The sequence below is a fragment of the Pristiophorus japonicus genome, chromosome 16, assembly GCF_044704955.1.
Source record: "Pristiophorus japonicus isolate sPriJap1 chromosome 16, sPriJap1.hap1, whole genome shotgun sequence".
Classification (NCBI taxonomy): domain Eukaryota; kingdom Metazoa; phylum Chordata; class Chondrichthyes; family Pristiophoridae; genus Pristiophorus; species Pristiophorus japonicus.
In genome coordinates, this window is record NC_091992.1 from 8,572,747 (window position 1) to 8,599,672 (window position 26,926).

General features: G+C 47.9%; 1 protein-coding gene and 1 non-coding gene across 2 annotated transcripts in view; both read right to left on the reverse strand.

Moving 5' to 3' along the window:
* The window catches only part of tex14 (testis expressed 14, intercellular bridge forming factor), a 270,693-nt gene that overhangs the window by 85,439 nt on the left and 158,328 nt on the right, over nt 1-26,926 (reverse strand). The window lies entirely within an intron of this gene.
* On the reverse strand, nt 17,404-17,475 carry trnah-gug (transfer RNA histidin (anticodon GUG)). The gene has a single exon. It is a non-coding gene; the product is annotated as a tRNA-His (tRNA).

Consider the following 26,926-nt stretch of genomic DNA (forward strand, 5'->3'; position numbering starts at 1 on the left):
GTTACCCTTCTTTAAGTTCTGGACCATGGTCTCTGAATTAACTGTTTCATTCTCCATCCTAATGCAGAATTCCACCATATTATGGTCACTCTTCCCCAAGGGGCCTCGCACAATGAGATTGCTAATTAATCCTCTCTCATTACACAACACCCAGTCTAAGATGGCCTCCCCCCTAGTTGGTTCCTCGACATACTGGTCTAGAAAACCATCCCTTATGCACTCCAGGAAATCCTCCTCCACCGTATTGCTTCCAGTTTGGCTAGCCCAATCTATGTGCATATTAAAGTCACCCATTATAACTGCTGCACCTTTATTGCATGCACCCCTAATTTCCTGTTTGATGCCCTCCCCAACATCACTACTACTGTTTGGAGGTCTGTACACAACTCCCACTAACGTTTTTTGCCCTTTGGTGTTCTGCAGCTCTACCCATATAGATTCCACATCATCCAAGCTAATGTCTTTCCTAACTATTGCATTAATCTCTTCTTTAACCAGCAATGCTACCCCACCTCCTTTTCCTTTTATTCTATCCTTCCTGAATGTTGAATACCTCTGGATGCTGAGTTCCCAGCCCTGATCATCCTGGGGCCACGTCTCCATAATCTCAATCGCATCATATTTGTTAACATCTATTTGCACAGTTAACTCATCCACCTTATTGCGGATACTCCTTGCATTAAGACACAAAGCCTTCAGGCTTGTTTTTTAACACCCTTTGTCCGTTTAGAATTTTGCTGTACAGTGGCCCTTTTTGTTCTTTGCCTTGGGTTTCTCTGCCCTCCACTTTTCCTCATCTCCTTTCTGTCTTTTGCTTTTGCCTCCTTTTTGTTTCCCTCTGTCTCCCTGCATTGGTTCCCATCCCCCTGCCATATTAGTTTAACTCCTCCCCAACAGCACTAGCAAACACTCCCCCTAGGACATTGGTTCCGGTCCTGCCCAGGTGCAGACCGTCCGGTTTGTACTGGTCCCACCTCCCCCAGATACGGTTCCAATGCCCCAGGAATTTGAATCCCTCCCTGCTGCACCACTGCTCAAGCCACGTATTCATCTGCGCTATCCTGCAATTCCTACTCTGACTAGCACGTGGCACTGGTAGCAATCCCGAGATTACTACTTTTGAGGTCCTATTTTTTAATTTAGCTCCTAGCTCCTTAAATTCGTTTCGTAGGACCTCATCCCGTTTTTTACCTATGTCGTTGGTACCAATGTGCACCACGACAACTGGCTGTTCTCCCTCCCTTTTTAGAATGTCCTGCACCCGCTCTGAGACATCCTTGACCCTTGCACCAGGGAGGCAACATATCATCCTGGAGTCTCGGTTGCGGCCGCAGAAATGCCTATCTATTCCCCTCACCATTGAATCCCCTATCACTATCGCTCTCCCACTCTTTTTGCTGCCCTCCTGTGCAACAGAGCCAGCCACGGTGCCATGAACTTGGCTGCTGCTGCCCTCCCCTGATGAGTCATCCCCCCCAACAGTACTCAAAGCGGTGTATCTGTTTTGCAGGGGGATGACCACAGGGGACCCCTGCACTACCTTCCTTGCACTACTCTTCCTGCTGGTCTTCCATTCCCTATCTGGCTGTGGACCCTTCTCCTGCGGTAAGACCAGCTCGCTACTCACGTCATTCTCAGCATCGTGGATGCTCCAGAGTGAATCCACCCTCAGCTCCAATTCCGCAACGCGGACCGTCAGGAGCTGGAGGTGGATACACTTCCCGCACACGTAGTCGTCAGGGACACCGGAAGTGTCCCTGAGTTCCCACATGGTACAGGAGGAGCATAACACCCGACCGAGCTCTCCTGCCATGACTTAACCTTTAGATACACTTAAATTGGCAACAACAATGTTAAAAGTTACTGACTAATATAAAAAAAGAAAAAGAAAAACTACTCACCAATCACCAGCCAATCACTTACCCCCTAGGCTGTGACGTCACCTTTCTGTTTCTTTCTACTTCTTTTTTGCCTTCTCCCTGTAGCTGCACAAGTACACCTTTTATAGGCCTCTGCTGATCCCCGGACTCACACCTCAGCGACCACGAACTCCCGCTGCCTCTCGCGGCCTTTTATAGGCCTCTGCTGATCCCCGGACTCACGCCTCAGCGACCACGAACTCCCGCTGCCTCTCGCGGCCTTTTATAGGCCTCTGCTGATCACGCATGAATAATGGCTAATACTGGAGGCCGCTCAACACCTCAAAGATGTAATGCCATTGAACTGTTGTTCATAAACCTCGCGATTGCGATGAACTTCAGTTAATTTCTGTTTCTAAATAAAATCTGCGATCCATTGCCATATCCTCAATGCCGTGACTCGGATTCAAACCGAGGTTGCTGCAGCCGCAACGCAGAGTACTAGGGGATTCAATTGTAAGGGGAATACATAGGCGTTTCTGCGGCCGCAACCGAGACTCCAGGATGGTATGTTGCCTCCCTGGTGCAAGGGTCAAGGATGTCTCAGAGCGGGTGCAGGACATTCTGAAAAGTGAGGGTGAACAGTCAGTTGTCGTGGTACATATAGGTACCAACGATATAGGTAAAAAACGGAATGAGGTCCTACGAGATGAATTTAAGGAGCTAGGAGTTAAATTAAAAAGTAGGACCTCAAAGGTAATAATGTCCGGATTGCTACCAGTGCCACGTGCTAGTCAGAGTCAGAATCGCAGGATAGCTCAGGTGAATATGTGGCTTGAGGAGTGGTGGAGAAGGGAGGGATTCAAATTCCCGGGGCATTGGAACCGGTTCTGGGGGAAGGTGGGACCAATACAAACCGGACGGTCTTCACCTGGGCAGGACCAGAACCAATGTCCTAGGGGGAGTGTTTGCTAGTGCTGTTGGGGAGGAGTTAAACTAATATGGCAGGGGGATGGGAACCTATGCAGGGAGTCAGAGGGAAATAAAGTGGAGTCAGAAGCAAAAGATAGAAAGGGGAATAGTAAAAGTGGAGGGCAGAGAAACCCAAGGCAAAAAACAAAAAGGGCCACATTACACCAAAATTCTAAAGGAGGGCAAGTGTGTTAGAAAGACAAGCCTGAAGGCTCTGTGCCTCAATACGAGGAGTATTCGGAATAAAATGGACGAATTAACTGCGCAGATAGCAGTTAACGGGTATGATGTCAGTGGCATCACGGAGACATGGCTCCAGGGTGACCAAGGCTGGGAACTCAACATCCAAGGGTATTCAGCATTTAGGAAGGATAGACAGAAAGGAAAAGGAGGTGGGGTGGCGTTGCTGGTTAAAGAGGAAATTAATGCAATAGTAAGGAGGGACATTAGCCTGGATGATGTGGAATCGGTATGGGTGGAGCTGCGGAATTCCAAAGGGCAGAAAACGCTAGTGGGAGTTGTGTACAGGCCACCAAACAGTAGTAGTGAGGTTGGGGACAGCATCAAACAAGAAATAAGGGATGTGTGCGATAAAGGTACAGCAGTAACATGGGCGACTTTAATCTACATATTGATTGGGCTAACCAAACTGGGAGCAATGCGGTGGAGGAGGATTTCCTGGAGTGTATTAGGGATGGTTTTCTCGACCAATATGTCGAGGAACCAACTAGAGAGCTGGCCATCCTAGACTGGGTGATGTGTAATGAGAAGGGACTAATTAGCAATCTTGTTGTGCGAGGCCCCTTGGGGAAGAGTGACCATAATATGGGAGAATTCTTTATTAAGATGGAGAGTGACACAGTAAATTCGGAAACTAGGGTCCTAAACTTAAGGAAAGGTAACTTCGACGGTATGAGGCGTGAATTGGCTAGAATAGATTGGCAAAGGATACTTAAAGGGGTGACGCTGGATAAGCAATGGCAAACATTTAAAGATCACATGGATGAACTTCAACAATTGTACATCCCTGTCTGGAGTAAAAATAAAATGGGGAAGGTGGCTCAACCATGGTTAACAAGGGAAATTAACAATAGTGTTAAAGCCAAGGAAGAGGCATATAATTTGGCTAGAAAAAGCAACAAACCTGAGGACTGGGAGAAATTTAGAATTCAACAGAGGAAGACAAAGGGTTTAATTAAGAGGGGGAAAATAGAGTACGATTGGAAGCTTGCAGGGAACATAAAAACTGACTGCAAAAGCTTCTATAAATATGTGAAGAGAAAAAGAATAGTGAAGACAAACGTAGGTCCCTTGCATTCGGATTCAGGTGAATTTATAATGGCGAATAAAGAAATGGCAGACCAATTGAACAAATACTTTGGTTCTGTCTTCACAAAGGAAGACACAAATAACCTTCTGATTGTACTAGGGGACAGCAGGTCTAGTGAGAAAGAGTTACTGAAGGATATCCTTATTAGGCAGGAAATTGTGTTAGGGAAATTGATGGGATTGAAGGCCGATAAATCCCCTGAGCCTGATAGTCTGCATCCCAGAGTACTTAAGGAAGTTGCCCGAGAAATAGTGGATGCATTGGTGATCATTTTCCAACAGTCGATTGACTCTGGATCAGTTCCTATGGACTGGAAGGTAGCTAATGTAACACCACTTTTTTAAAAAGAAGGGAGAGAGAAAACGGGTAATTATAGACCGGTTAGCCTGACATCAGTAGTGGGGAAAATGTTGGAATCAATCATTAAGGATGAAATAGCAGCGCATTTGGAAAGCAGTGATAGGATCGGACCAAGTCAGCAGGGATTTATGAAAGGGAAATCATGCTTGACGAATCTTCTGGAATTTTTTGAGGATGTAACGAGCAGAGTGGACAAAGGCTAACCAGTGGATGTGGTATATGTGGACTTTCAAAAGGCTTTTGACAAGATCCCACACAAGAGATTGGTGTGCAAAATCAAAGCGCATGGTATTGGGGGTAATGTATTGACATGGATAGAGAACTGATTGGCAGACAGGAAGCAGAGAGTCGGGATAAATGGGTCCTTTTCAGAATGGCAGGCAGTGACTAGTGGAGTGCCACAGGGCTCAGTGCTGGGATCCCAGCTCTTTACAATATACATTAACGATTTAGGTGAAGGAATTGAGTGTAATATCTCCAAGTTTGCGGATGACACTAAACTGGGTGGCGGTGTGAGCTGTGAGGAGGATGCTAAGAGGCTGCAGGGTGACTTGGACAGGTTAGGTGAATGGGCAAATGCATGGCAGATGCAGTATAATGTGGATAAATGTGAGGTTATCCATTTTGGGGGCAAAAACACGAAGGCAGAATATTATCTGGATGGCGGCAGATTAGGAAAAGGGGAGGTGCAACGAAACCTGGGTGTCATGGTTCATCAGTCACTGAAAGTTGGCATGCAGGTACAGCAAGCAGTGAAGAAGACAAATGGTATGCTGGCCTTCATAGCTAGGGGATTTGAGTATAGGAGCAGGGAGATCTTACTGCAGTTGTACAAGGCCTTAGTGAGGCCTCACCTGGAATATTGTGTACAGTTTAGGTCTCCTAATCTGAGGAAGGACGTTCTTGCTATTGAGGGAGTGCAGCGAAGGTTCACCAGACTGATTCCAGGGATGGCTGGATTGTCATATGAGGAGAGACTGAATCATCTGGGCCTTTATTCGTTGGAGTTTAGAAGGGTGAGAGGGGATCTCATAGAAACGTATAAGATTCTGATGGGACTGGACAGGTTAGATGCGGGAAGAATGTTCCCGATATTGGGGAAGTCCAGAACCAGGGGATATAGTCTTAGGTTAAGGGGTAGGCCATTTAGGACTGAAATGAGGAGAAACTTCTTCACTCAGAGAGTTGTTAACTTGTGGAATTCCCTGCCGCAGAGAGTTGTTGATGCCAATTAATTGGATACATTCAAGAGGGAGTTAGATATGGCCCTTATGGCTAAGGGGATCAAGGGTTATGGAGAGAAAGCAGGAAAGGGGTTGTGGAAATGTATTTTTATCTAAGCTGATACCATACGGTATTTGTGTGCCCCTTGTAATATATTACAAGAGGGAGTCCTAGTCCTTCCAGAACTTTCTGCATAAAATCAGTCAGCTTGCGTAAACAGCTAAACCTGGTTGGAGATGGCTGATGGCCAGCAGACAGCTAGGAGACAAGTCATGCTGAGACAAGTACCCACCATGGTGCTCTCCTATTGTCTACACGACAAGAGTTCCATGTCACCCCACCCTTTTCTATGTACTCAAACCACCAGCCACTATCTCTTGTAGAGACCTCATCCTTTTGATGTAAACAATAAACTGACCAGGAAATTGAACAATCCTGACACAATACAAGACAGGTGATAGCCCATTACCTCATTCTCATGGAGTAATGGCCGGCTGGCCAACTGATAACCCTGACAAAAGGAAATATCTGTAAACCATGTCAGGACCAGGATATAGTAATTAACTCTTTATCTGTATTCACTGACTGTGAGACAGAGCAATACACAGGGAGAGGCCATAACTTGGGTTTTACTGTATAAATATCTTGTGAAACTGTACCATTGCGGAGGTGTTCACTTAGCCCTTGACTGAGTGTCATCTGCCCCTTGCTAGCAAGTAAATTAAAGAAACTTCTGCCGGAGCTGTAAGTGTCGGAGTCATTCTTTTCGGAGGTCGAGATTTCGACAGGGTACTGAGGGAATGATCAGCCATGATCTTATTGAATGGCGGTGCAGGCTCGAAGGGCCGAATGGCCTACTCCTGCACCTATTTTCTATATTTCTATGTTTAACCACTATACGATCACGGCATGCTACATAGGCCTTGGTAGCTACTGGCCCCAAATTATTCTAAAGTACAACTACAAAATAGTTTTACTTTGTACTTGTGTCACGCTTCTGTGCAGAAAAACCAGGAACTTTCCTGTCATCTAGGCAGCATGCCATGATCCTATACCCGTCATGTTACCTTCAGGGATCGGTGGACATTCACTCCATGGTCCCTCAGTTCCTATACACTTCTGAGCATCCGACCATTTATTGTGTATTCCCATGTCTTGTTGCCCCTCCCCAAATGCATTACCTCTGGATTGAATTCCATTTCTTAATCATGTCCCCTAAATTAATGTCTCAATCGTTGATATATACCATAAAAAGCAAGCGACGAAGTATTGAGGCCTGCGGAACCCCAATGGAAACAAGCTGCCAGTCACAAAAACTCCTGTCGACCATTCGCCTTTGCTTCCTGCCATTGAGCCAATGTTGGATCCAACTTGCCACTTTCATTTGGATCCCATTGGTTACTATTTTTCTGACCAATCTGCCATGTTGTACCTTGTCAAAAGCCTTGCTAAGATATATACAGGGTGAAGGTACATTCAGGTCTAGTGTTACAGTACATCAGTACATCATTGGCATACATACATATCAATAACAATTGGAAACGAGATTACGGACCATCACGCGAAAATGGCTACCCTTGATATGTTGCTGCAGTTCGCTGATGGTGATGATTGGGACGCCTTTGTGGAGAGGCTCGACCATTTCTTCACAGCAAATGTCCTGGCAGGTGACAACCCGGCAACACTGGCTGATAAGCGCAGAGCTATCCTGCTAACCAGTTGTGGGCCCACCGTCTATGGCTTTGTCAGGGACTTGCAGGCACCAGCGAAGACCACGACCAAGACGTACGAGGAGCTCGGAATGCTGACCCAAGAGCAACTCAAGCCCAAAGAGAGCATCCTCACAGCCAGACACCAGTTCTACACCCACCGACAGCCCGAAGGCCAGGAAATCGCGAAATATGCTGCAGACCTCAGGAGGCTGGCGGCACTGTGTGATTTCGTCAATCACCTCACCGAAGCGCTGCGGGACATTTTTGTCATTGGAATCGGCCATGAGGGCCTTCTTCATAAGCTACTGTCTGCGGATACCACAGTCACACTGCAGAAAGCCATCTCTGTGAGACAGGCATTCATGACCTTGACCTGCGGCTCTAGGCAGCTGACTCATTCTCAGAACTCAAACCCAGCCAGTACTGTGCACAGAGTGGCGCCTTTTAGAGGCTGGACTATAGAACGCGAACCTTCTCAGGGAAGAGAGAACAGGCCCCCGAGCCCCTTAACTCAGAGTCCGCCGAGGGGGGCTAGTCGAGTAGCTTCATGGCGTTGTGGAGGGAATCACAGGGCTCATCAGTGCCATTTTAAAAACTATATGTGTAAAGGCTGCAGCACAAAGGGCCACCTCCAGCGAATGTGTAAAAGAAATATGACTCACTGTGTTGATGAAGAGTCTGCAGATGGCCATGAATCCGGCGCGGATTATGAAACGATAGGCAGAGAGGCAGCTCAGCCCCATGATGAGGTATATAGCATGTTTACCTGCACCACTGAGTGTTCCCCGTTGAGGATGGAAGTCGAGATAGATGGCGTTCCAGTCTTCATGGAAGTGAACACGAGGGCGAGCCAGTCAATAATGAATCAAGAAGCCTTTGCGAGGCTATGGGACAATCAAGCGGAACGACTCAAGTTCGGCTTGGTTCAGGCAAAGCTGCGCACCTACACCGATGAACTTATTCCAGTCATTGGTAGTGCGGATGTAAAGGTACTCCATGATGGCGCGGTGCAGAAGTTACCTCTGTGGATTGTTGCAGGTGATGGACCAATTACTCGGAAGAAGGTGGATGGAGAAGATCCATTGGAAGGGGGAAGACTTCATTCCTCCAGCGATCGACGCCTTCTGCGCTCAGAGGCAAAACAAGCCCTCACTTGAGGGTGGACCCGGCACCAGAGAGCAGTCCAGCACAGCACCCGAGGCACAGACCGTCCAGCACGACTGCGTGGAGATGATCCAGCTGAGACGACCCGAACGCACCTTCCAGGCTCCAGTGGCAGGACTCCGGAGGAAGAAAATCAGATCCAAAGGCGACATCCCAGCTTCGGTGGCAGAACCGGGGGAGAAGACGATCACCGCAGTCAACATCATGGATGGAGGAAAGATGGCGCCCAAACCACGAGGTGATGCGCTGAAGGAAAAGATAGCGGCAGCCAGACCACGAGGTGCAGCGCTGATGGAGCAACACGTGGCACCAAACGGAGAAGAGGATTGGGGTAAAGAAAGCAAGGCTCTCTTAAAGGAGGCCTGCAACCCGCCACACTTAAAGGGACAGTTCCACATTTTCAAACAATGTAAGAGCAACAGTGCATTAGATGTAAAATGTGCAATTGATGATCAGAATTGTGTGCATGCAATAAGCAAAGAAGAGTCTCAATGTAATAGCAACTGTGAGCCAGATGTAAAATTCCTAATCAGCGTTGTGTACATGCAATAAGCAAAGAAAAGTCGCACGATCGCGATCGGGCTACTGGTTATTTACAGTGAGTAATGAAACGTTGCGCGATGTAGGATTTCAACTGCACTCAGTCAATGCAGCGGGCAGACACCCATTGGGAGTACACAGGACTAGCGAGCTACCCAATGTAGTAGCCTGCGTCCCTGGGACCAGAGTTATGCACTATGGAGTGTGGCCACAAGCAGCCAATAAATACAAGCTGCAGAGCAAGCGATTTCAGGAAGGCAATGGCACCGGTATCGATACCCTGCCCCTGATTGGCTCCACCTCTCAGGCACCCAATGGCACCAACCGCCACGAGCCTGAAAGAGCAAACTGTGCTAAGGCACAGCCCCCAGACCCCATCGTCACCAAGGCCATACCCGGGAATGAAGGTCTCCCAAAGGGGACCGGAACTAGCCAGGATCCCAAACCAAACAACGCCCAGGCAAGTGAGTCAGCAGTTCCTTGTGCACTGCTAGGCGACATCTCCTCACGGAGCAGCAGCGACCCATAGCGCAAAGAAAGGACAGTGAGGTCACAGGCATCTGTGAACCTGCCCGACGCTAGGAGCAATGGCAACAGCCCCGAGAGCAGGCAACTCGAGCCAACCGGCTTCCCACTGCCAGCATTGGGCACCGCGCCGCCACCAGACTACCTGGACACCATCCAGCAGTTCTGGAACTAGCTTGTCCTTACGCACCGGTTACCGATCCCCAGTACGTATCGATAATGTATCTCACCAGTCGAATATACTTGCCTCACAACTGAACCACAAATGTAATGCAAACTTTTTTTTCTGGACTTGAATGTATATGAATGTAATGAGCCTCCGGCACAATCTATATGTGGGGGGGCGGGGTGGGGGGGGGGGGGACGCGGGGAGGTGAGAATGGAGTGGTCATGGACACACATAAACAGAAACCACCAGCACTCTACTGCCAACGAAACACCAACCACTCACCCAAGATAGATACAACCCACCAAGGGTCAACCAGGTAGAGCTAAGCCCAGCGCACAGTCAATGCAAAGGCGATTTGCACTGAAGACTTGGGGGAGAGTGATGTCATGTATCCTACATGGTTACTGCTTGCACTATTACAAGGTGTGCCACCAGAGGGCACCGCAGTAGGAGACTTGCTGGTTACCTGTACAGGTGTGCCTGGCCTAGTATAAAAGGCAGGCCACCATGTGTGATCCTCACTCTGGAGTTATCAATAAAGGACTAAGGTCACTACAGTTTAAGTACAACACATTGCCTTATGGAGTCATTATCAGAGCATCTGAAGACATAACACCAACTAGGAGCTTTAAAAGATCGTGGAATTTGGGGCATGAGCTATGCGCATAACTACAATACACCCAAGTCTCCTCGAATGGGTGGAATGCTGGTTCAGGTGTTAGAATTGGTAGAGCTCCTGTGATAGTGAGGGAATAAATGAATAGTTATTACTTCTTATCTCTCTTCAGCAACTCTGCTGGGAATGCATATATGCTGGCAACTATCTGAGGCTGAACAAGTCTGTATGCAACCTTGGTGTCATATTTGACCCCAAGATGAGCTCCTGACCACATGTCCCTGCCTTCATTAAGACTGTCTATTTTCATCTCTATAACATCGCTTGCCTCAGCTCATTTGCTGCTGAATCCCTCATCCATGCCTTTGTTACCTCTAGACTTGACTATTCCACTCCTGGCAGGCCTATCACATTCTACCCTATGTAAATTTGAGATCATCCAAAACTCTGCTGCCCATATCCTAACTTGCACCAAGTCCCACTCACCCATCACCCCTGTCCTCACTGACCTACATTGGCTCCCGGTTATGCAACACCTCAATTAAAAATTTTAATCTTTGTTTTCAAATTTCTCCATGGCCACGCCCCTCCCTATTTCTGTGACCTCCGAGAGCCCCACAACCCTCCAAATTCTCTCGCTCCTCTAATTCTCCAATCCCCAATTTTAATCGCTCCACCATTGGCAGCCGTGACTGTCATGTATTCAACTGTCATTGTAACCCATGGATAAGCTGACCTAAGTTGTACACTTTGAGAACACTGACCACAGGGGACGAACTTGTGGGAGACACTCCTAACCTGGACTTTCCAGTATAAAAGGAGAAGCTCCACCCACCGTATGTCTCTTGAGGTCTTGGTAATAAAGGTAACTGGCCACAGAGTGATCTTCTCTCAAGTATGGGCCTCGTGTGCATTTATACTGTATAGTAAGGACATATTATTGCCGACGAGAAACTGGGATTTAAACCACGCGTGCATGGACACAAGCAGCACAGAAGAGAGGTACTGTGTTGGTGATGATTGGGAAGACTTTTTTGAGAGACTACAGCAAAGTTTTGTAACTAAGAAATGGTTGGGACAGAATTCGGCCGACAAACGCAGGGCTCATCTCCTGACGGTTTGTGGATCCAGAACGTACTCCCTGATGTAGAACCTTCTAGTGCAAGAGAAGCCGGCGGACAAGACGTTCGAAGAGCCCAGTAAGTTGATCGGGGAACACCTTAAACCGGCGAGCAGCATGCACATGGCGAGACACCGGTTTTACACGCACCGGCGGCGAGAAGGGCAAAGCGTTCCAGACTTCGTGTTAGATCTTCGGCGACTGGCGAGCCTATGTAAGTTCCCAGGTGCATGCAGAGCGGAGATGCTGCGAGACTTTTTTATCAAGGGCATCGGGCACGCTGGGGTTTTCATGAAACTGATTTGAGACCAAAGACTTGACCTTGGAAGCGGTGGTTCTGATAGCACGGACAATTATCTCAGGGGAGGAAGAGACCAGAATGATTTATGGCAAAAATCTTGGCTCAAATGCGGCAAACGACCAGGGAGTCAATATTGTTAACGCGGCACACAGTTCTCTAGGCAGACAAGGGCAATCGGACATGCCCCAGCATGCAGTCGAACCCAAAGGAGGAATTCAACAGAGACAATGGCTAGCTGAACGGCGATTCATGCCATTGCAATGGACAATGCGGCCAGTAATGAGGCCATCAATACCTGTTAATGGTGCGCTTAAGGACAGTTACAGAGACAGTCAGAGACGATCGACTGGTAATGGACCTTTTGTTTCCAACAATGGGGCCTCTAGCCAGAGCTTTCAGGTATCAGCAATATACCTGCAGAAACTGCAATGTCACCGGTCACTTGGCACATATGTGCAGGAAGCCTGCAGCCAGGTGGATGTACGAGGAGGACGGGCATGCTGTAAGCCCTACGAGGCCAAATGAATACTGGGGGAAATCGCTGGAAGCTGAAGTTCAGCAAGTTCATGTGGAGCACATATACGGTTCATATACCAGGACGCCACCGATAATGATGAAAGTGCTCCTCAATGGCATCCCAGTATTAATGGAGCTGGACACGGGGGCCAGCCAGTCCCTGATGAGTATCACAGTTCGAAAGGTTGTGGGTGTTCAAGGCCAGGAGGCCAAAATTATTGATGATTGACGCACTACTACGGACATATACAAAGGAGATCATTCCGGTGCTAGGCAGCGCCACTGTAGTCTTGACCTACAATGTTTCAGAGAACAGGATGCCACTCTGGATTGTCCCGGGGGCAGTCCCGCACTACTGGGGAGGAGTTGGCTTGCTGTAATGAACTGGAAATGGGGCGATGTCAATGCAATTTCTTCTGTGGAGCGAGAATCATGCTCACAGGTCTTGGACAAATTTGACTCATTATTTCAACCCGGCATCGGCACTTTCATGGGGACCAAAGTAATGATTCACATAAACCCGGACGCCAGGCCAGTACACCACAAGGCCAGAGCGATGCCGTACGTGATGCGGGAAAAGATAGAATGCAAATTGGACCGCCTGCTGAGGGAAGACATCATCTTACCAGTCGAATTCAGTGACTGGGCGAACCCCGATCGTGCCGGTGCTCAAGTCGGATGGGTCGGTCAGGATATGTGGCAATTACAAGGCCACCATCAATCGGGTGTCACTCCAAGACCAGTACCCGCTACCGAGAGAGGAGGACCTCTTTGCGACGCTATCCGGTGGCAAACTTTTTTCAAAATTGGACTTGACCTCAGCTTACATGACCCAGGAGCTGACGAGTGAGTCAAAGAAGCTGACCACCATCACGACACACAAGGAGTTGTTTGAGTACAACAGATGTCCGTTCGGGATTCGTTCGGCCGCCACGATCTTTCAGCGAAATATGGAAAGCCTCCTCAAGTCGATTCCAAGGACGGTGGTTTTTCAAGACGACATCCTCATCGCAGGTCGCGATACTAAAGAACACCTCCACAACCTGGAGGAGGTGCTACGCAGACTGGACCGGGTAGGACTGCGACTGAAAAAGGCGAAGTGCGTCTTCTTAGCTCCAGAGGTAGAATTCCTGGGGAGGAGGGTAGCAGCAGACGGGATCAGACCTACTGCGTCCAAAACGGAAGTGATCCAGAGAGCACCCAGACCTCGTAACACGATGGAGCTGTGTTCGTTCCTGGGGCTCCTGAACTATTTTGGCAACCTTCTTTCCAAATTGAGCACGCTGTTAGAGTCGTGATTGGGTCTGGGGGGACAGCCAGGAAAGGGCTTTTGATAGAGCACGCAATTTGTTACGTTCCAACAAACTGTTAACGTTATATGACCCGTGTAAAAAACTAGTTTTAACGTGTGATGCGTCGTCCTATGGGGTCGGGTGTGTGTTGCAGCATGTGAATGCCAATGGTCAGTTACAGCCGGTAGCTTATGCCTCCAGAAGTCTGTCCCGGGCAGAAAGGGGCTCCGGGATGGTAGAAAAGGAAGCGCTAGCATGTGTAAATGCAGTAAAAAAAATGCACCAGTACCTGTTTGGCAGGAAATTTGAGTTGGAGACAGATCACAAACCCCTAACGTCCCTTTTGGCTGACAACAAGGCCATAAATGCGAATGCATTGGCCCGCATACAGAGGCGGGCACTTACGTTAGCTGCCTATGACTACACAATTCGGCACAGACCGGGCACTGAAAACAGTGCCGATGCACTCAGCAGGCTACCACTAGCCATCACTGAGGGGGCAGCTGAATATGACCTGAGATGGTCATGGTTGTTGAAGCTTTCGAAAGCGAAGGCTCACCTGTGACAACCAGTCAGATTAAAGTCTGGACAAATAAAGACACACTACTGTCTTTAATTAAGAAATGTGTCCTGAATGGGGACTGGGCAGCCACTTTCGGGGCATGCCCTGAGGAGTTTAAACCGTTTCATAGGCGAAAGGATGAACTCTCGATTCAGGCCGATTGCCTACTATGGGGAATCCGAGTAGTCATGCCCCAGAAGGGCAGAGAGGTGTTTATCAGAGAACTTTAAAATGAGCACCCGGGCATTGTCATGATGAAGGCAATTGCCAGGTCACATGTTTGATGGCCAGGGATAGATGCAGACCTGAAACATTGTGTTCGCAGGTGCAACACATGTGCTCAGCTGGGCAATGCACCCAGGGAAGCCCCCCTTAGCCCATGGTCCTGGCCCGCCAAGCCATGGTCACGCAACCATGTGGACTACGCAGGTCCTTTCATGGGAAAAATGTTTTTGGTTATAGTAGACGCCTACTCCAAATGGATTGAGTGTGCCATTTTAAATTCAAGCACATCCTCTGCCACGGTAGAAAGTCTACGGGCAATGTTCACCGCCCATGGTCTACCGGACGTCTTGGTTAGCGACAATGGCCCGTGCTTCACAAGCATTGAATTCCAGGACTTCATGGCAGGCAATGGAATCAACTATGTCAGAACGGCACCGTTCAAGCCGGCCTCAAACGGCCAGGCAGAACGAGCATTGCAGATAATCAAACAGGAGATGCTAAGAATCCAAGGGGCTATTCTACAAAGCCGCTTATCACGCCTCCTGTTGGCCAATAGATCCCGACCACACTCGCTCACAGGGGTTCCACCCGCAGAGCTGCTAATGAAAAGAACGCTCAAAACCATGTTATCCCTTATACACCCTACTATGAAAGAAATTGTTGAGAGCAGGCGTCAGTCACAATGTGGCTACCATGACAGGAATGCGAGGGCACAATGTATTGATGTCAATGATCTTGTTTTTGTCCTTAATTACGCTGCAGGGCCCAAATGGCTTGCAGGCACTGTGATTGCCAAAGAGAGGAATAGGGTTTTGGTAGTTAAACTTACCAATGGACAAATCTGCCGCAAACACATGGATCAAACTAAAAGGAGGTTCAGCAACCCCATAGAAGAAGCAGAGGAAGAACACGACGTAGAGTTTACTCCACTACAGGTGACCGAACAGCGGAACCAAGTGGAGGACTGGACCCAAGTGGAGGAGAGCTCAGTCACTGTGGGCAGTCCAGGCCTGAGGCACCGCAAATAGCAGACACTCAGGCCAGCGCCCAACAACCGGAGCCCCAACTCAGGCGCTCTGCAAGGGAGCGGAAACCACCAGAGAGACTTAACCTGTGATCCCAATAAGACTTTGTGGGGGAGGTGATGTCATGTATTCAACTGTAATTGTAACCCATGTATAAGCTGACCTAAGTTGTACACCTTGAGAACACTGACCACAGGGGGCGAACATGTGGGAGACACTCCTAACCTGGACATTCCGGTATAAAAGGGGAAGCTCCACCCACCGTCTGTCTCTTGAGGCCTTCGTAATAAAGGTAACTGGTCACAGAGTGATCTTCTCTTAAGTATGGGCCTCGTGTGCATTTATACTCTGTAGTAAGGACATATTAGTGACTTCAGCTGCCGAGGGCCTATGCTCTGGAATTCCCAATTTAGAACTCGCCACCCCATTACATCTCTTTCCTCCTTTAAGACATTCCTGACAATCTCCCTCTTTGACCAAGCTTTTCCCTAATATCTCCATCTGTGACTCGGTGTCAAATTTTAGTTTAGAATGCTCCTGTGAAGCACCTTGGGACATTTTACAACATTAAAGTTCCTATATAACTACAGGTTGTTGTTGAAATAGATGACTTTTGCAAATAAGTGAGATAGAAGCAACACATCAGTTAATTTCAGTTTGTGCATAAAATCTAAGACGCATTGGGGTATCATGGCTTTACCCACAATCCCGTGACTCGGATTCCAACCAAGATTGCAGCGGCCAACAACGCACAGAACTAACCACTATACAATCACAGCGTGTTATATAGACTCTGGCTTCCACCTGCCCAAAATAGTTCTAAAGTACAACCACATAATAGTTTTACTTTGTACTTGTGTACTTGGGTAACAGGAGAACCAGGAACTTTCCTGTTATCTAGGCAGCACGCCGTGATCCTATAACCATCCTGTTACCTTCAGGGATCGGTGGACATTCACCCCAAGGTCGCTCTGTTCCTCTACACTTCTCAGCATCCGACCATTTATTGTGTATTCCCAAGCCTTGTTGCCCCTCCCCAAATGCATAACCTCTGGATTGATTTCCATTTCTTAATCATGTCCCCTAAATTAATGTCTGAATCATTGATATATACCGTAAAAAGCAAGGGACGAAGTATTGGCGCTTGTGGAACCCCAATGGAAACAAGCTGCCAGTCACAAAAATTCCCATTGACTATTCGCCTTTGCTTCCTGCCACTGAGCCAATGTTGGATCCAACTTGCCACTTTCACTTGGATCCCATTGGTTTATATTTTTCTGACCAGTCTGCCATGTGGTACCTTGTCAAAAGCCTTGCTAAAATCCATGTAGACTACATCAAACGCATTACCCTCATCAACCCTCCTTGTTTCCTCCTCAGAAAATTCAATGAAGTTAGTCAGGCACAACCGTCCCATAACAAATCCATGCTGACTGTCCTTGATTATTTTGAGCCTTTCTAAATGACGATTAATACTGTCCCTCAGAATCCTACTATGGTCAAATAGCTTGCTGACGCTCATAGTCAGCAGTCACACATGAATAATGGATAATACTGGAGGGCGCTCAATACCTCAAAGCCATATTTCAGTATCAATCAATCTCTCAAAAGAGCACAGGTGATAAAGCATGGTTGAATATTAAAATTACTTCAAATTATTACTGTTGCAGGCTAAAGTAAAGTTAAATAAGTATTCCAGATTACTATATCGCTGAATATAAAAATCTATGTTTACAAAGAAAGAATTATTGATTGTTGTTTTATGCATTAATGTAATTTAATTACCATTGAAATGTTGGTAATAAACCTTGTGATTGAAACTTGCCATCAGTTAATTTTTGTTTCTAAATAAAACAGCAGGCCTATTGCCATGTTATTGCTTTATCCACAATGCCATGACTCGGATTCGAACCGAGGTTGCTGCGGCCACAACGCAGAGTACTAACCACTATACGATCACGGCATGCTATATAGGCCCTGTAGAAATGTTAGAAAGGATTAAGAAGTTAGTTCAGACCTGGGGTCTAAAAAAATAATAAACTCTCTTGCACAAAAAGCACGCAGGCATTAACCTCGGTCAATGAGATAAGAGATGAGGTAAGGTTATAAAACAGCAGGGAAAACTACAGGATAATAAAGCCAAATTCAAAGGAGTCGCCCTGGGTAAGAGATAGTGTGTAAATACTGAATGCCAATTAACAAAGTTCCAGCAATTGCGAATGATCGAACAAAAGGTCAGGTGCAGGAATAACAGATTGAAAGCAAACGGACAGGAGGGAGTTACCATAACAGCACTAGCTGTGGAAACAGCAAGGGGTGGTAAGAAAGGATTTAATTGATCAAGATAATGTTCACACACGGGAAGGGAGACTCCGACTTGGGAATAACTTTTGGAGGCGAAAGACAAGTTGCGCTAACAGCAGAATGTTTCTGTATCTTGTAAAAACAAGCAGGCAATTAACAGCAACACACATGGTTAACTGAGGGGAAAAAAGGGTGTAAAGATAGACAAGCTCGAACAGTCCGGAGCAAGAACCCAGAAACAACACTCGACAGAAACAGGGACCAGGAGAGCGACCCTTGAAGGAACAGTGTCAGGACTGGATTGATCATCCGGGAACGTATTGGGTAACTATGAGAATATTTTGAACAGAAAGGAACACCCTTTAGAACGCCTTTTCTGCAGAGTTAAACAGAGTTAAATAGAATATAAGTAGTGAGTCTTGTACTTCTTCTGTTTTGGAGAACTATAGAGTATAAGTGGTGAGTCTTGTACTTCTGAATTGGAGAATTATAGAGTATAAGAACTGAGTCTTGTACTTTTTCTGTATTAAACGAACATTAACGATACTGTCATTTGTCTAGTGTGTAATTTGATATTTAACTCGGGAACCGTCGCAGGCAACTACTAGTCACATGACTAGCGAAATTGTCATTTGCACAACAGGCCCTGGTATCCACTGGCCCCAAATTATTCTAAAGTACAACCACCAAATAGTTTTACTTTGTACTTGTGTCCCGTTTCTGTGCAGAAGAACCAGGAACTTTCCTGTTATCTAGGCAGCACACCATGATCCTATACCCGCCATGTTACCATCAGGGATCGGTGGACATTCACTCCAAGCTCCCTCTTTTCCTCTACATTTCTCAACATCCGACCATTTATTGTGCATTCCCATGCCTTGTTGCCCCTCCCCAAATGCATTACCTTTGGATTGAATTCTATTTCTTAATCAGGTCCCCTAAGTTAACGTTTCAATCATTGATATATACCATAAAAAGCAAGGGACGAAGTATTGAGGCCTGCAGAATCCCAATGGAAACAAGCTGCCAGTCACAAAAACTCCCATCGACCATTCACCTTTGCTTCCTGCCACTGAGCCAATGTTGGATCCAACTTGCCACTTTCACTTGGAACCCATTGGCTTTTATTTTTCTGACCAGTCTGCCATGTTGTACCTTGTCAAAGGCCTTGCTAAAATCCATGTAGAATACATCAAACACATTATCCTCATCAACCCTCCTTGTTTCATCCTCAGAAAATTCAATCAAGTTAGTCAGACACGACCATCCCATAACAAATCCATGCTGACTGTCCTTGATTATTCCGAGCCTTTCTAAATGATGATTAATACTGTCCCTCAGAACCCTGCTATGGTCAAATAGCTCACTGACGCTCATCGTCAGTAATCATACATGAATAATGACCAATACTGGAAGCCGCTCAACACCTCAAAGCTATATTGCCATTGAACTGTTGTTCATAAACCTCGCGATTGCGACGAACTTCAGTTAATTTGTTTCTAAATAAAATCTGCGGTCCATTGCTATATCCTCAATACCGTGACTCGGATTCAAACCGAGGTTGCTGCAGCCACAACGCAGAGTACGAACCATATACGATCACGGCATGCTACATAGGCCCTGGTAGCTACTGGCCCCAAATTATTCTAAAGTACAACCACAAAATAGTTTTACTTTGTACTTGTGTCACGCTTCTGTGCAGAAAAACCAGGAACTTTCCTGTCATCTAGGCAGCATGCCGTGATCCTATACCCGTCATGTTACCTTCAGGGATCGGTGGACATTCACTCCATGGTCCCTCAGTTCCTATACACTTCTGAGCATCCGACCATTTATTGTGCATTCCCATACCTTGTTGCCCCTCCCCAAATGCATTATCTCTGGATTAAATTCCATTTCTTAATCATGTCCCCTAAATTAATGTCTCAATCGTTGATATATACCATAAAAAGCAAGCGACGAAGTATTGAGGCCTGCGGAACCCCAATGGAAACAAGCTGCCAGTCACAAAAACTCCCGTCGACCATTCGCCTTTGCTTCCTGCCATTGAGCCAATGTTGGATCCAACTTGCCACTTTCACTTGGATCCCATTGGCTTCTATTTTTCTGACCAGTCTGCCATGTTGTACCTTGTCAAAAGCCTTGCTAAGATATATACAGGGTGAAGGTACATTCAGGTCTAGTGTTACAGTACATCAGTACATCATTGGCATGCATACATACCAATAACAATTGGAAACGAGATTACGGACCATCACACGAAAATGGCTACCCTTGATATGTTGCTGCAGTTCGCTGATGGTGATGATTGGGACGCCTTTGCGGAGAGGCTCGACCATTTCTTCACAGCACATGTCCTGGCAGGTGACAACCCGGCAACACTGGCTGATAAGCGCAGAGCTATCCTGCTAACCAGTTGTGGGCCCATCGTCTATAGCTTCGTCAGGGACTTGCAGGCACCAGCGAAGACCACAACCAAGACGTACGAGGAGCTCGTAATGCTAATCCGAGAGCAACTCAAGCCCAAAGAAAGCATCCTCACAGCCAGACACCAGTTCTCCACTCACCGACGGCCCGAAGGCCACGAAATCATGAAATATGCTGCAGACCTCAGGAGGCTGGCGGCACTGTGTGATCTCGGCAATCACCTCACCGATGCGCTGCGGGACATTTTTGTCATTGGAATCGGCCATGAGGGCCTTCTTCATAAGCTACTGTCCGCGGATACCACAGTCACACTGCAGAAAGCCATCTCTGTGAGACAGGCATTCGTGACCTCGACCTGCGGTTCTAGGCAGCTGACTCATTCTCAGAACTCAAACCCAGCCAGTACTGTGCACAGAGTGGCGCCTTTTAGAGGCTGGACTATAGAACGCGAACCTTCTCAGGGGAGAGAGAACAGGCCCCCGAGTCCCTTAACTCAGAGTCCGCCAAGGGGGGTAGTCGAGTAGCTCCATGGCATTGTGGCGGGAATCACAGGGCTCATCAGTGCCATTTTAAAAACTATGTGTGTAAAGGCTGCAGCACAAAGGGCCACCTCCAGCGAATGTGTAAAAGAAATATGACTCACTGTGTTGATGAAGAGTCTGCAGATGGCCATGAATCCGGCGCGGATTATGAAACGATAGGCAGAGAGGCAGCTCAGCCCCATGATGAGGTATATAGCATGTTTACCTGCACCACTGAGTGTTCCCCGTTGAGGATGGAAGTCGAGATAGATGGCGTTCCAGTCTTTATGGAAGTGAACACGGGGGCGAGCCAGTCAGTAATGAATCAAGAAGCCTTTGCGAGGCTATGGGACAATCAAGCTGAACGACTCAAGTTGGTCCCGGTTCAGGCAAAGCTGCGCACCTACACCGATGAACTTATTCCAGTCATTGGTAGTGCGGATGTAAAGGTACTCCATGATGGCGCAGTGCACAATTTACCTCTGTAGATTGTTGCAGGTGATGGACCAACGCTACTCGGAAGAAGGTGGATGGAGAAGATCCATTGGAAGTGGGAAGACTTCACCCCTCCAGCGATCGATGCCTTCTGCGCTCAGAGGCAAAGCAAGCCCTTACTTGAGGGTGGACCCGGCACCAGAGAGCAGTCCAGCACAGCACCCGAGGCACAGACCATCCAGCACGACTGCGTGGAGATGATCCAGCTGAGACGACCCGAATGCACCTTCCAGGCTCCAGTGGCAGGACTCCGGAGGAAGAAAATCAGATCCAAAGGCAACTTCTCAGCTTCGGTGGCAGAACCCAGGGTGAAGAAGATCACCGCAGTCAACATCGTGGATAGAGGAAAGATGGCGCCCAAACCACAAGGTGATGCGCTAAAGGAAAAGATGGCGGTGGCCAGACCACGAGGTGCAGCGCTGATGGAGCAACACGTGGCACAAAATGGAGATGAGGATTGGGGTAAAGAAAGCAAGGCTCTCTTAAAGGAGGCCTGCAACCCACCACACTTAAAGGGACAGTTCCACATTTTCAAACAATGTAAGAGCAACTGTGCGTTAGATGTAAAATGTGCAATTGATGATCAGAATTGTGTAAATGCAATAAGCAAAGAAGAGTCTCAATGTAATAGCAACTGTGAGCCAGATGTAAGATGTGCAATTGATGATCAGCGTTGTGTACATGCAGTAAGCAAAGAAAAGGCACGCGATCGGGATCGGAGCTACAGGTTATTTACAGTGAGTAATGAAACGTCGCGCGATGTAGGATTTCAACTGCACTCAGTCAATGCAGCGGGCAGACACCCATCGGGAGCACAGAGGTCCAGCGAGCTACCCAATGTAGTAGCCTGCGTCCCTGGGACCAGAGTTATGAACCATGGAGTGTGGCCGCAAGCAGCCAATACATACGAGCTGCAGAGCAAGCGATCTCAGGAGGGCAACGGCACCGGTATCAATACTCTGCCCCTGATCGGCTCCACCTCTCAGGCACCCGATGGCACCAACCACTGTGGTGTATGTAGCACACAAATCACTGACTCCACACAGTCTGGTGTAAATCTAACTGCTGTGACCTTCGTCCTTTATTGTTCAGCTCCAGAGTGCCTCTCAGATGTGGTGGTCAGCCTTTTATAGCGCCTGTTTCAGGTACTTCCAGGTTTCCCACCACAGCGTCCTCTGTGGTGTAGCATTGTGCTTACATTACATTTAAGGTACCAGGACGATACACACAGCAATACATAACATCACACTTCCCCCCCACCAGGACGCAGGACGACGATACACACATCAATACATAACATCACACTTGTCCAACGGAAGGCAGGTAGGCATAGACAGTGCATTAGTAGGTACATGTTATCTGGTACATTAACTAGTTATTGACTGATAACAGATCCCTGATTTCCTTGTTAGCCCTTATCATTAATTGTGCTTCATATCCATTATTTTACACAAATACAGTGGCCATTCAGCATTAAAAAATGTATTCTTATTATAAATTCGCCATCTCACATTAACATAGCTCATTTTAGACTTGCTCTGCCTTACAGAAGTCCTTTGTGGGGACCACCACATGGTAAGGCCCATTTAAGACTCCCGGGTGCATTTCCTTTTTAAGGCGCCACCTTTGATGCAGGAGGATTCCACGAGGCTTCTCCTTGGGTGCTGCCATCTTTGATGCTCTAGACCGAGGCCACCACCATCTTGCTCTCCGCCGCTCCGGATGCCCTCCGCCGCCGCAGCCTCCGCTGCCACCTGACTTGCCGCCTCTCCAGCGGCCGTCGTCGTCGCTTCTCCGGCGGCCGCACTTGCTGCCTCCCCCGCGGCCTCCGTAGCCGCCGACCTCCAGCTGCTGCCGCCGCCCGACTCTCCCTCTGCGTGGGCCCCTCCGATCCGCCGGCCATCCTGGATCCCTCGCACCCCGCCGACTCACCCCCCCCCCCACCACACTAGGCCCCTCTCTGCAGGGCTGCTTGCCTGTGGGGGCTGAGGCTGCAGGATCTCTGTGTGAGGTCCGGGGCTAGGGCTTGCCTGTGGGTGGATTGAGGCTGCAGCTCCAGCTCGGTCGGCGCTGCTCTCTGGGCACCCGGGGCACGGCAGCACCCCGGGGAATGGTGAAGTCTTCCCAGCTCCCACGGACTGTCCCCATCCACCTCCGGCCGAGGAGTGTCGGCCCATCGCCTGCAATGACCCACAAAGGTAAACTGTGCGTCTCGTCCCCGTGGGATACCTGCACCATCGCTCTGCCAAGAACAGGTGTTAGTTCCCTGGTGTAGGTACGGAGCTTCGCCGTGACCGGGACCAGCTTGGGTCGTGCAGCTGGATTAATCCACAGTTTATCAAAAGTTCTCCGACTCATCAACGACGGACCTGAGCCTGTGTCCACTTCCATACTCACAGAGACTCCATTAACTTTTACTTCTCTTATCACTGGGGGTGAATCGTCAGTACACGTGTACAGTCCCAACACCTCATCATCTTCTGCCTGCTCCTCGCTGAACAGTAGATCATCCCCCATCTCCTCAGCCACATGGTGAGTCCTATTTCTTTTACACATACGCTAAAGGTGGCCTTTCGTGTGGCAGGTATTGCACGTGTACTCCGCAAACCTGCACTGGTGAGCCCCATGTCTTCCTCCACAACGCCAGCATGGTGCTGCTTGATTGGCCCCCCTCAGCGGACTCTGAGTTCCAGGACCCCGAGGTCCGTGCTCTCTGCCCCGGGCAGAGCCACGTTCTGCAGTTTGTCCATGGTGGGCGCTATCCTGTGGACAGTGCCTGCCGGGTTCGAGACTGTGTGGATTATTTGCTTGGTGCTGCAAGTCGAGATCATACGTGCCCGACTGATGGTGATGGCCTTTGTCAGAGTGACTGTGGGTTCCGTGGCTAACAGCTTGTGAAGGAGGCCCTCGCGGCCAATCCCCATAACGATAACGTCCCGTAACGCCTCATCAAGGTGTGCGCCAAAATCACACGGCGTCGCGAGTCTCCTGAGGTCTGCAGCATATTTGGTGACATCCTGGCCCTCAGGTCTGCAGTGATGGTAAAATTTGTATCTGGCCGTGAGGATGCTCTCCTTCGGTTTCAACTGGTCACGAATTAGTTCAGTCAGCAAATCCCTGAAGAGACAGTAAACCTCATCTCCACAACTGGAGAGCAATATCGCCATACGCTTATCTCTCATTGCGTCCGTGTCCTCCGTCAGGTCGTTTGCTGTGAAGTAGTACTCGAGCCTTTCCGTGAAGGCCTCCCAATCATTGCCCACGGTAAAATCCTTTAGCGAGCCCAGAGTAGCCATGGTTGCGTGGAGTTCGTCCGCTTCCTTGTTGCCAATGTGATGTATGTAGCACACAAATCACAGACTCCACGCGGTCTGGTGTAAATCTACCTGCTGTGACCTTCGTCCTTTATTGTTCAGCTCCAGAGTGCCTCTCAGGTGTGGTGGTCAGCCTTTTCTCGTGCCTGTTTCAGGTACTTCCAGGTTTCCCACCACAGCGCCCTCTGTGGTGTAGCATTGTGCTTACATTACATTTAAAGTAGCAGGACAATACACACATCAATACATAACAACCACCACGAGCCTGAAAGAGCAAACTGTGGTAAGGCGCAGCCCCCAGACCCCATCGCCACCAAGGCCATACATAGAAACATAGAAAATAGGTGCAGGAGTAGGCCATTCGGCCCTTCGAGCCTGCACCGCCATTCAATGAGTTCATGGCTGAACATGCAACTTCAGTACCCCATTCCTGCTTTCTCTCCATACCCCTTGATCCCCCTAGTAGTAAGGACTACATCTAACTCCTTTTTGAATATATTTAGTGAATTGGCCTCAGCAACTTTCTGTGGTAGAGAATTCCACAGGTTCACCACTCTTTGGGTGAAGAAGTTTCTCCTCATCTCGATCCTAAATGTATTACCCCTTATCCTTAGACTGTGAGCCCTGGTTCTGGACTTCCCCAACATTGGGAGCATACTTCCTGCATCTTACCTGTCTAAACCCGTCAAAATTTTAAATGTTTCTATGAGATCCCCTCTCTTTCTTCTGAACTCCAGTGAATACAAGCCCAGTTGATCCAATCTTTCATAAGAACATAAGAACACGAGTAGGCCATCTAGCCCCTCGAGCCTGCTCCGCCACTCTACAAGATCATGGCTGATCTGGCCGTGGACTCAGCTCCACTCACCCGCCCGCTACCCATAACCTTTAATTCCCTTATTGGTTAAAAATCTATCTATCTGTGATTTGAATATATTTAATGAGCTAGCCTCAACTTCTTCCTTGGGCAGAGAATTCCACAGATTCACAACCCTCTGGCAGAAGAAATTCCTTCTCAACTCGATTTTAAATTGGCTCCCCCGTATTTTGAGGCTGTGCCCCCTAGTTCTAGTCTCCCCGACCAGTGGAAACAACCTCTCTGCCTCTAACCTGTCTATCCCCTTCATTATTTTAAATGTTTCTATAAGATCACTCCTCATCCTTCTGAACTCCAACGAGTAAAGACCCAGTCTACTCAATCTACCATCATAAGGTAACCCCCTCATCTCCGGAATCAGCCGAGTGAATCGTCTCTGTACCCCTTCCAAAGCTAGTATATCTTTCCTTAAGTAAGGTGACCAAAACTGCACGCAGTACTCCAGGTGCGGCCTCACCAATACCCTGTACAGTTGCAGCAGGACTTCCCTGTTTTTGTACTCCATCCCTCTCGCAATGAAGGCCAACATTCCATTCGCCTTCCTGATTACCTGCTGCACCTGCAAACTAACTTTTTGGGATTCATGCACAAGGACCCCCAGGTCCCTCTGCACCGCAGCATGTTGTAATTTCTCCCCATTCAAATAATATTCCCTTTTACTGTTTTTTTTCCAAGGTGGATGACCTCACATTTTCCGACATTGTATTCCATCTGCCAAACCTTAGCCCATTCGCTTAACCTATCTAAATCTACACAACCCGCTTTCTCACTAATCTTTGTGTCATCTGCAAATTTTGTTACACTACACTCTGTCCCCTCTTCTAGGTCATCTATGTATATTGTAAACAGTTGTGGTCCCAGCACCGATCTCTGTGGCACACCACTAGCCACCGATTTCCAATCCGAAAAGGACCCATTTATCCCGACTCTCTGCTTTCTGTTAGCCAGCCAATTCTCTATCCATGCTAATACATTTCCTCTGACTCCGCGTACCTTTATCTTCTACAGTAACCTTTTGTGTGGCACCTTATCGAATGCCTTTTGGAAATCTAAATATACCACATCCATCGGTACACCTCTATCCACCATGCTCATTATATCTTCAAAGAATACCCGGGAATTAAGGATTGAGAATGTGTGAAAATGTATAAGCAATAGAGACAGTGAAGTGAACAAAGGAATCATGGAAGGATAACTAAAATAATGTCAGACTGCAAATGTTACAACATCAGCACAAATAACAGACTTGCTCAAGGTCTTAGTTACTAGTCACGCCAGTAAAATTGTAACATTTACAAGCAATGGGTGAGAAAGCTCTTTGTGCAAAACAGTTGCTATAACCACTTGCCCGTATCTAATTGGGCAAGGAAGGCCAGGTATCAGCTCATGAGTGGACAAAGGGAAGGAGGGATCACAAAAGGATAGGGTGAACTGAATGTCCCTCAATTGTATTACGTACTGAAAGTGTATAACCGT